The following is a 10,703-nucleotide window of genomic DNA, read 5'->3' as shown; positions in this document are numbered from 1 at the left end:
AGGACAACGCAGACATGACCGGACCGTATGGGGGCGGGGCCGTGACGGCTGTGTGACCCGGACAGCAACAGGCCTTATTTACTAAAATCTCAGATAAATTTTATGGCATTTATGTGCAGTCTAGTTTGCACAGTTGATAGAGTGTTGATCTTGCACTATCAATGTAAGCCTCACATAGGTTTGATACACATGTAAGTTTGTTTTTATTTTACTACATTGTGGTTTGTGGCTCTATACCATGTAATGCATGTCTTTTAACAGTAGTCAAGTCTTCCAATGTGCTTGTTAGTGAAACCCAATACATAGCTTTATTTTATTTTGTTTCTTCAAATATTACATAGTAACATAGTAACATAGTATCTGAGGTTGAAAAAAGACAATTGTCCATCGAGTTCAACCTATTTGTGGTGTCCTATGCATGATGATTTTACTAAAATGTCTGACTGATGCTGCTGTCAGCCATTGCATTTTATCCCTATTTATAGTAATTATAATGCATGACTATGCACCATACCCCTGGATATCCTTATCCAATAGGAATTTATCTAACCCATTCTTAAAGGTGTTGACAGATTCCGCCATTACAACTCCCTCGGGCAGGGAATTCCAAACACGTATTGTCCTTACCGTGAAAAAGCCTTTACGCTGTATTGTGCGGAATCTCCTCTCCTCTAACCTGAGCGAGTGTCCACGAGTCCTCTGTGTTGATCTAACCAGAAACAGGTCCCACGCAAGCTCTGTGTATTGTCCCCTTATATATTTGTAGATGTTGATCATATCCCCTCTTAGTCTCCGCTTTTCCAATGTAAACATGCCTAGTCTTTCAAGCCTTTCCTTGTATGCCATCATCTCCATGCCCTTAATTAGTTTGGTCGCCCTCCTCTGTACCTTTTCAAGCTCCAGGATATCCTTTTTGTAGTACGGTGCCCAGAACTGTACACAGTATTCAAGGTGTGGCCTCACTAGTGATTTATATAACGGGAGTATAATACTCTCGTCCCTAGCATCAATACCCCGTTTTATGCATGCTAATATCTTATTAGCCTTCTTTGCTGCAGTCCTACTTTGGGTACTACTGCTTAGCTTGCTATCTATGAGGACACCTAAGTCCTTTTCCAGTACAGAATCCCCTAATTTTACCCCATTTAGTAGGTAGGCATATGTCTTATAACTTTTTTTTTCAATATATAAACATTTTTATTATAAGATTTTCAATGACACAAGTACATCCAAGTTGCAGATTATGGATTGTGAAGGACAAATCAACCATATAAACAATTTAAGCAATTTAAATTGCATGCAGGTAGTAGAATATCAAACTCCTTGGATGAAAGTTGGTCGTAATAAACTAGGATAGAAAAGAATAAAGTAGAAAATAAGATTTTAAACCTACCGGTAAATCTTTTTCTCGTAGTCCGTAGAGGATGCTGGGGACTCCGTAAGGACCATGGGGATAGACGGGCTCCGCAGGAGACATGGGCACTTTAAGAAAGACTTTAGTTCTGGGTGTGCACTGGCTCCTCCCTCTATGCCCCTCTATGCCACAGTTAGAGAAACTGTGCCCAGAGGAGACTGACAGTATGAGGAAAGGATTTTGTTAATCCAGGGCAAGATTCATACCAGCCACACCAATCACACCATATAACTTGTGATAAACTACCCAGTTATGAGTACGAAAAAACAACATACTGTAGCATCAGTGCAGGATTGATGCAACTCTAACATAACCCTTATTGAAGCAATAACTATATACAAGTATTGCAGAAGTAGTCCGCACTTGGGACGGTCACCCAGCATCCTCTACGGACTACGAGAAAAAGATTTACCGGTAGGTTTAAAATCTTATTTTCTCTAACATCCTAGAGGATGCTGGGGACTCCGTAAGGACCATGGGGATTATACCAAAGCTCCAAAACGGGCGGGAGAGTGCGGATGACTCTGCAGCACCGATTGAGCAAACATGAGTTCCTCCTCAGCCAGGGTATCAAACTTATAGTATTTTGAAAAGGTGTTTGAACCTGACCAAGTAGCAGCTCGACACAGCTGTAGTGCCGAGACCCCTCGGGCAGCCGCCCAAGAAGAGCCCACTTTCCTCGTGGAATGGGCCTAGACCGATTTCGGTAACTGCAATCCAGCCATAGAATGCGCTTGCTGAATCGTGTTACAAATCCAGCGAGCAATAGCCTGCTTTGAAGCAGGGGCACCAATCTTGTTGGTTGCATACAGGACAAACAGCGCTTCAGTTTTCCTGACTCTAGCCGTCCTGGCCACGTAAATTTTCAAAGCCCTGACCACATCAAGTAACTCGGAATCCTCCAAGTCACGCGTAGCCAAAGGCACCACAATAGGTTGGTTCATGTGAAAAGATGAGACCACTTTTGGTAGGAATTGAAAACGGGTCCGCAATTCCGCTCTATCCACATGGTACACCAAATATGGGCTTTTATGTGACAAAGCCGCTAATTCCGACACTCGCCTAGCCGAAGCCAAGGCTAATAACATGACCACCTTCCATGTGAGATATTTTAACTCCACCGTTTTAAGTGGTTCAAACCAGTGTGATTTTAGAAAACTTAACACCACGTTAAGGTCCCAAGGTGCCACCGGAGGCACAAAAGGAGGCTGAATATGCAGCACTCCTTTTACAAAAGTCTGAACTTCTGGAAGAGAAACCAATTCTTTTTGAAAGAAAATGGATAAGGCCGAAATCTGGACCTTAATAGAGCCTAATTTTAGGCCCAAATTCACTCCAGTTTGTAGGAAGTGAAGGAAACGGCCCAGATGGAATTCTTCCGTAGGAGCATTCCTGGCCTCACACCAAGAAACATAATTTCACCATATACGGTGTAATGTTTTGACGTTACATCCTTCCTAGCCTTTATCAGCGTAGGGATGACCTCAACCGGAATGCCTTTCACTGCTAGGATCCGGCATTCAACCGCCATGCCGTCAAACGCAGCCGCGGTAAGTCTTGGAACAGACAGGGCCCCTGATGCAACAGGTCCTGTCTTAGAGGAAGAGGCCACGGATCTTCTGTGAGCATTTCCTGCAGATCCGGATACCAGGTCCTCCGTGGCCAATCTGGAACAATGAGGATTGTTCTCACTCCTCTTTGTCTTATTATCCTTAACACCTTGGGTATGAGAGGAAGAGGAGGAAATACATAGACCGGCCGGAACACCCACGGTGTCACTAGGGTGTCTACAGCTACTGCCTGAGGGTCTCTTGACCTTGCGCAATACCTCTGTAGCTTTTTGTTGAGCCGGGACGCCATCATGTCTATCTGTGGCAGTTCCCACCGACTTGTAATCTGTGCAAAGACTTCCTGATGAAGTCCCCACTCTCCCGGATGTAGGTCGTGTCTGCTGAGGAAGTCTGCTTCCCAGTTGTCCACTCCCAGAATGAACACTGCTGACAGTGCGCTTGCGTGATTCTCCACCCAGCGAAGAATTCTGGTGGCTTGTGCCATCGCCACTCTGCTCCTTGTGCCGCCTTGGCGGTTTACATGAGCCACTGCGGTGACGTTGTCTGACTGGATCAGAACCGGTTGGTCGCGAAGTAAGGTCTCCGCTTGACGTAGGGCATTGTATATGGCCCCTAGTTTCAGGATGTTGATGTGAAGACAAGTCTCTTGACTTGACCAAAGACCTTGGATATTTCTTCCCTGTGTGACTGCTCCCCAACCTTGGAGGCTTGCCTCTGTGGTCACCAGGATCCAGTCCTGAATGCCGAATCTGCGTCACTCGAGAAGGTGAGCACTCTGCAGCCACCACAGGAGTGATACCCTGACCCTGGGGGACAGGGTGATCAACCAATGCATCTGCAAATGTGACCCAGACCACTTGTCCAGTAGGTCCCATTGGAAAGTCCTCGCATGGAACCTGCCGAATGGAATGGCTTCGTATGATGCCACCATCTTTCCCAGGACTCGAGTGCAGTGATGCACTGATACAAGTTTTGGTTTCAATAGGTTCCTGACAAGAGTCATGAGTTCCTGGGCCTTTCCTATCGGGAGATAAACTCTCTTCTGGTCTGTGTCCAGAATCATGCCCAAGAAAGACAGACGAGTCGTAGAAACCAACTGCGACTTTGGGATATTGAAAATCCAGCCGTGTTGCTGTAACACTTTCAGTGAAAGTGATACGCTGTTCAGCAACTGCTCTCTTGATCTCGCTTTTATGAGATCGCTCAAGTACGGGATAATTGTGACACCTCGCAGGAGAACCATCATTTCCGCCATTACCTTGGTGAAAATTCTCTGGGCCGTGGAGAGACCAAACAGCAACGTCTGAAATTGGCAATGACAATCCTGTACCGCAAATCTGAGGTACGCCTGATGAGATGGATAAATGGGGACATGAAGGTATGCATCCTGTACACAAATGCGGACAACAGGTGTCAAGCCGTGTGTTGCCTTTGTCAAGCTGTAATAAGTAGGGGTAAGGACGTTAACCACCTCAGAACATCCTCCCTTATACGTCACCTGCAGCGCATTAATCATAAGTCAGTGACAAGTTCAAAAACTTTGGATGACAGCGGAAGCAGTCCACTGACCACTAAATCCCTTCCTCTTGTAACCAAGCTCCTGCAAACCACACCACCAACTCCCTCAGTGTCAATTTCCTCCTTAGACAGGAAAGCCAATAGTCCTGCAGGCCATGTCACTGGCAAGTCTGACGAGTCCTCTCCTGCCTGGGATTCCTCCGATGCATCCTTGAGTGTAACGCCTACTGCTGCTGGCGCTGCTGTTGTTGCTGCTGGGAGTCAATCGTCATCCCAGAGGGGAAGTCGGAAGACCACTTGTACTACTTCCAGTAGGCAATTGACTGTCCAACAGTCCTTTGCGAGGAAGATGAAATATCACAGCAGTCATCCTGCTGCAAAGCGGATAACTCAGGTCTTGTCAGCCTGGGTGGTGAGAAACGTGGTTCCGGTATCCATCGTTAATTCAGAGGCAACTAGAGACTTGATTGAGGTACTGTGTCCCCGGTACCAAATGCCATCTAGGTTCCATTTCTCTAGGCAGGCGATACCGAAAATGTACACAGACCTCAGAAAAAGAGTCACCAGTGTCCTAAAAAATGCAGTTGTACCCAAGGTCCACTAGTCCACATGTCCGTGGTTAAGTGGAGCAGGGCAGACTCAGGACTATATGACTGTGACAGCCCACTGGGTAGATGTATTGCCTCCCGCAGCAAGAACAGCAGCGGCGGCACCAGTAGCAGCATCTCGCAAATGCCAACTCGTTCCTAGGCAGACTACGCTTTGTATCACCGCTTTCCATAAGAGGCACACAGCTGACAACCTCTTACGGAAACTGAGGAACATCATCGCAGAATGGCTTACCCCAATTGGACTCTCCTGGGGATTTGTGACATCGGACAATGCCACCAATATTGTGCGTGCATTACATCTGGGCAAATTCCAGCACGTCCCATGTTTTGCACATACATTGAATTTGGTGGTGCAGAATTATTTTAAAAAACGACAGGGGCGTGCAAGAGATGCTGTCGGTGGCCCGAAGAATTGCGGGCCACTTTCTGCATTCAGCCACCGCGTGCCGAAGACTGGAGCACCACCAAACATTCCTGCACCTGCCCTGCCATCCTCTGAAGCAAGAGGTGGTAACGAGGTGGAATTCAACCCTCTATATGCTTCAGAGGATGGAGGAGCAGCAAAAGGCCATTCAAGCCTATACATCTACCCACGATATAGACAAAGGAGGGGGAATGCACCTGACTCAAGCGCAGTGGAGAATGATTTCAACGTTGTGTAAGGTTCTGCAACCCTTTGAACTTGCCACACGTGAAGTCAGTTCAGACACTGCCAGGCTTTTGCAGAAGAAGCTGGAGACATTGAAGGAGGAGCTAAAACAGAGCGATTCCGCTAGGCATGTGGGACTTGTGGATGGAGCCCTTAATTCGCTTAACCAGGATTCAATCTGTTGAAATCAGAGCAATACATTTCGGCCACCGTGCTCGATCCTAGATTTAAAACCTACATTGTATCTCTCTTTCCGGCAGACACAAGTCTGCAGAGGTTCAAAGACCTGCTGGTGAGAAAATTGTCAAGTCAAGCGGAACGTGACCCGTCAACAGCTCCTCCTTCACATTCTCCCGCAACTGGGGGTGCAAGGAAAAGGCTAAGAATTCCGAGCCCACCCGCTGGCGGTGATGCAGGGCAGTTTGGAGTGAGTGCTGACATCTGGTCCGGACTGAAGGACCTGGCAACGATTACTGACATGTCGTCTACTGTCACTACATATGATTCTGTCACCTTTGAAAGAATGGTGGAGGATTATATGAGTGACCGCATCCAGGTAGGCACGTCAGACAGTCCGTATGTATACTGGCAGGAAAAAGAGGCAATTTGGAGGCCCTTGCACAAACTGGCTTTATTCTACCTAAGTTGCCCTCCCTCCAGTGTGTACTCCAAAAGAGTGTTTAGTGCAGCCGCTCACCTTGTCAGCAATCGGCGTACGAGGTTACTTCCAGAAAATGTGGAGAAGATGATGATCATCAAAATGAATTATAATCAATTCCTCCGTGGAGACATTTACCAGCAATTGCCTCCAGAAAGTACACAGGGATCTGAGATGGTGGATTCCAGTGGGGACGAATTAATAATATGTGAGGGGGGCGATGTACACAGTGAAAGGGGTGAGGAATCGGAGGATGATGAGGTGGACATCTTGCCTCTGTAGAGCCAGTTTGTGCAAGGAGAGATTGATTGCTTCTTTTTTGGTGGGGACCCAAACCAACCAGTCATTTCAGTCAGCCGTGTGGCAGACCCTGTTGCTGAAATGATGGGTTCGTCAATGTTTTTCTTTTCAATCTAAGCCCCTGCAGTTTTCTGTAAGAATCTGCTTCGCTATGATGATCAACAAGTCACAAGGGCAAACACTCAGGGCTGGAGGTGTAGATCTTAGGACCAGCTGCTACAAGCATGGCAAAGGTGTCACTATCATTGGTGACACCCAGAGAGGCAGCGAGGGAGATTGTAATGCAGTGCGCGCAGATAAGCAGCGCAATGGTAAAAAAGAGGCATGGTCTCATAGGTAGGGGTGTGGCCTGTTTTCCTGAATCTCCATTTTGTTGCTCCGGGTATCCCGGGGGTTGAGTGCTGCACCCGGGGACTAGTGTGTGAGTGGTGCTGGCTCCTGCACAGTGACAGAAACTGGGTGTTGCACGTAATGTTACAGTGAAACACCCATATTCTGTCACTGAAGAGGAGCCGGCACTTTGGTGTCACCCCCCTTGGCGGGTGACACTCGGGTGTGGGCCGCAACCCCGTTGTGATGCCACTGACCCATGGGAAGCTTTACGTGGCTTACCCATGTGTTAGTAGCCCCAAGCATCTTTTGTGTTAGTCCCTGAAGAAAAACTTCAAATATTTACAAATACATTTTGTAATCAATGGGCCTAATTCAGTAAGGATTGCAAATTCTGCTAAGTAACAGAATTTGCAATCCTTTGGTTCGCATGCTGGGGCCACCCAGCATGCCGCCTCCCTTCTTGACCACGCTGAAATTGCAGTCTCAGTGCAGTTCAGCGTGATCATAAAAAATGGGTTAGCCTCCTGTTGGTGCAGACTGTATGTGTGCGCAGGAAGCCGCCACCATTTTTGTGATCGCAGCTGCTGCATGTGATGTCATGCAGCAGCTCTGACCACGCCTCCTGTTTCTCCGTTGCCGACCCCATTTTGTAGCCCTGCCCATGCACCGCTCCATCTCCGACTTGGAAATGGATTGTTGCTGCCCCTTCCCCCCAGCACCGATTGACAGTCAGAAGCGATCGCATTATCTGCGGGGTGCCGCAGAAAATGCAGGCGCATGCGTATGCTCTTAGCAATTTTTGCAGTTGGATTGCTTATTGCGATTGCAATCCAACCTGAATCAGGCTCTATTACCTATCACAATGCACTGCGGGTAGTACAAAATGGGGTTAATATAAGAGAAAACCCCCCCAGAGCTGTGCTCCTTAACTGTCCCTGGTGGCTAGTGGAGCGGCTGCCCAGTAATCAGTGTCCACGCCAGTGCGCACATGGCCCACCCCCTACAGCCACGCTGGATCACGGTATAGTGTGGGCACAGAAGTCCCTTACCTCCCTTTCATCAGCGGCCTCGTGATCCCGGAGGGCGGTGTGTGTGTGACTGACCTTAGGAAGAAACCGGAGCCTCCGCTGCAGTGACCCAGCAACCAGGGCACGGGAGTATACTGCGCCGCTGGGAGTGATGGAGCTGCAGTAAAGATGTCTATTAGACCTAACCTGCTGCAGCCCTTGTAGATTCTTATAAAAAAAAGTTCTTCTTTTCTTGTCAAAATTAATAGCTAAGAATAGGCTGCCTGAGGCAGCCCCCTGTTAAGTGGCCTGCTACTGAAGGCACCAACTACAAACTGAGCTCCCTGTTCATGGAAGCGAGGTTATAGAGCAGGGGGCGCTGAGCATCTTGGGAACAGTCAAAAGCTTTGAGCCTGTTGGTGCCTCAGATCAAGATCCTACTCTACACCCCAATGTGAATCCTTGTGGAGTCCAGTGTACCCCACAGAAGAAATGAATGTGTCACACCCATTGGCAGCAACATTAGAATAGCTGCTGATGGGCACAATTGAGAAAGGAAGGGGGGAAAACATTTGAATCCAGCACATATATGTAATTTGAATATGTAATTTGTACCTTCCTACTTTAAAATGTAATGGATGAACCTCACCCTGTGAGAACTATCTTCATGATCAAGAGATCTCATACGCAAGAAAAGCATGTGTTGGGATAGGGCTGTGGAGGGCGGCTGCTCGAGCACACCCCCGTCAAGTTAAGGAGATTCAACTGAGGAAGCACAAGGGAACTCTTGTCTGGGGACAACAACTGCAGGGAGACCACATCTTTTCAGATGAAAATGAGAGGGCGGAAGGCTGCCTAATACTGAAGCACCCTCAAACATCAAACCATATGCAACAACTAGTACAAGCATTCCTGGGGAAAGGTCTGCAGCAGACGGATTTGCATACGGTGATGTCATCCAAGCAGTGGGCCAAAGTTGGCTGGAACCCTCATCTGCATATGAAAAGAGAAAAGGGGCGCTTGGATGACCCCTAGTTCGCATTGAACACCCCCCACCCTCCTTTGGTGTGGGGCTCATGTTGGCCATGCCCCAGCCCCTGAAGCATTCAAGCTGATTTCTTGCAGCAGCTGGGCACTGTAACAGCTCCAGAGCTGCTCTGTAATGCAAATAAAAGGGTGTGGGCCCTGCAACACCACCTGTAGTTCGCATTGTGCGTTGGAAGGCACAAAGTAAGCAGACGGGAGAAGTCAGGATAGTGCGCAAGGGCATAGAATGGAGGGGCTCAAGAAAAGAGAAGTGGAAACAGACAGCAAACTAGGCGGGAGAGAGACCTGAGACAATGAGATCTAAATTATACCAGAGCCAACCAGGGGAAAGCACAAATGCAGTCCCCCCCCCCTACCACAAATTATGCAGTCGAGATTCCCACATTTGGGGAAATCACAGAGGTCAGCATACCCAGAATGCAATGAATGAACCTCACCCTGGGAAAACAATCTTCATGACCATGGTATCACCTAAGCAAAATAAGTATGATTTGAGATAGGGCTGGGGAGGGCCGCTGCTCAGGCACACCTCCGTCAAGTAAAGGAGATTCAACTGAGGCAGCACAAGGGAACTCTCATCTGGGGACAACAACTGCAGGGAGAACACATTTTCAGACGAATGTGTGAGGGCAGAAGGCTGCCTAATACTGAAGCACCCCCCAAACAACAAACCAAATGCAACAACTAGTGCAAGCATTCCTGGGGGAAGGCCTGCAGCAGATGGATTCGCATATGGTGATGTCATCCAAGCAATGGGTATAGTTGGCTGCAACCCTCGTCTGCATATGAAAAGAGAAAATGGTCACGCAGGGCATGGCGGCCTTTGTGGGGTTGCGCTTGGATGACCCCTAGATCGCTTTATACACCCGCATCAGTGTGGGGCTCATGTTGGCCATGCCCCAGCCCCTGAAGCATTCAAGCTGATTTCTTGCAGCAGCTGGACCCAGTAACAGCTCCAGAGTTGCTCTACAAGACAAGTAAAAGGGTGTGAGCCATGCAGCACCACCTGTAGTTTGCATACACACATATATAGGACAGCATCTCTTATATGCCCCAGGGGCAATAAAATAGTATCCTTATCTAGAGTATCCGTCCATGCCGCTACAGCACTACACATACACACCCAGGCCGACGCAATTGCCGGTCTGAGTAAGGTACCTGAATGTGTATAAATGGACTTCAGGGTAATCTCCTGTTTGCGGTCAGCAGACTCTTTGAGGGTAGCCGTATCCTGGGACGGGAGGGCTAACTTCTTGGATAAGCGTGTTAATGCTTTGTCCACCCAAGGGGAGGATTCCCATCGTAACCTATCCGTTGATGGGAAAGGATACGCCATAAGAATCCTTTTGGAAATCTGCAGGAGATTCCCAAGCTTTTTCACATAACTCGTTCAGCTCGTGTGAGGGGAAAAGGTTACCTCAGGCTTCTTTCCCTTGTACATATGTACCCTCTTGTCAGGGATAGGGGGCTCCTCTGTGATGTGCAAAACATCTTTTATTGCCATAATCATATATCAAATGTATTTTGCCAATTTTGGCTGTAACTTTGCATCATCGTAATCGACACTGGAGTCAGAATCCGTGTCGGTATCTGTG

The 10,703-nt window shown here is 48.0% G+C and overlaps 1 non-coding gene across 1 annotated transcript; it reads right to left on the bottom strand.

Moving 5' to 3' along the window:
• Window positions 1-9,429: 9,429 nt before the first annotated feature.
• Window positions 9,430-9,596, bottom strand: LOC135030892 (U1 spliceosomal RNA). Its single transcript, XR_010226820.1, has one exon. It is a non-coding gene; the product is annotated as a U1 spliceosomal RNA (small nuclear RNA).
• Between the last annotated feature and the right edge of the window lie 1,107 nt (window positions 9,597-10,703).

This window comes from Pseudophryne corroboree, unplaced genomic scaffold (genome assembly GCF_028390025.1).
Source record: "Pseudophryne corroboree isolate aPseCor3 unplaced genomic scaffold, aPseCor3.hap2 scaffold_507, whole genome shotgun sequence".
NCBI classification, from domain to species: domain Eukaryota; kingdom Metazoa; phylum Chordata; class Amphibia; order Anura; family Myobatrachidae; genus Pseudophryne; species Pseudophryne corroboree.
The sequence above is the reverse complement of the archived record's forward strand: the minus strand, read 5'-3'. Positions and strand labels throughout refer to the sequence as shown.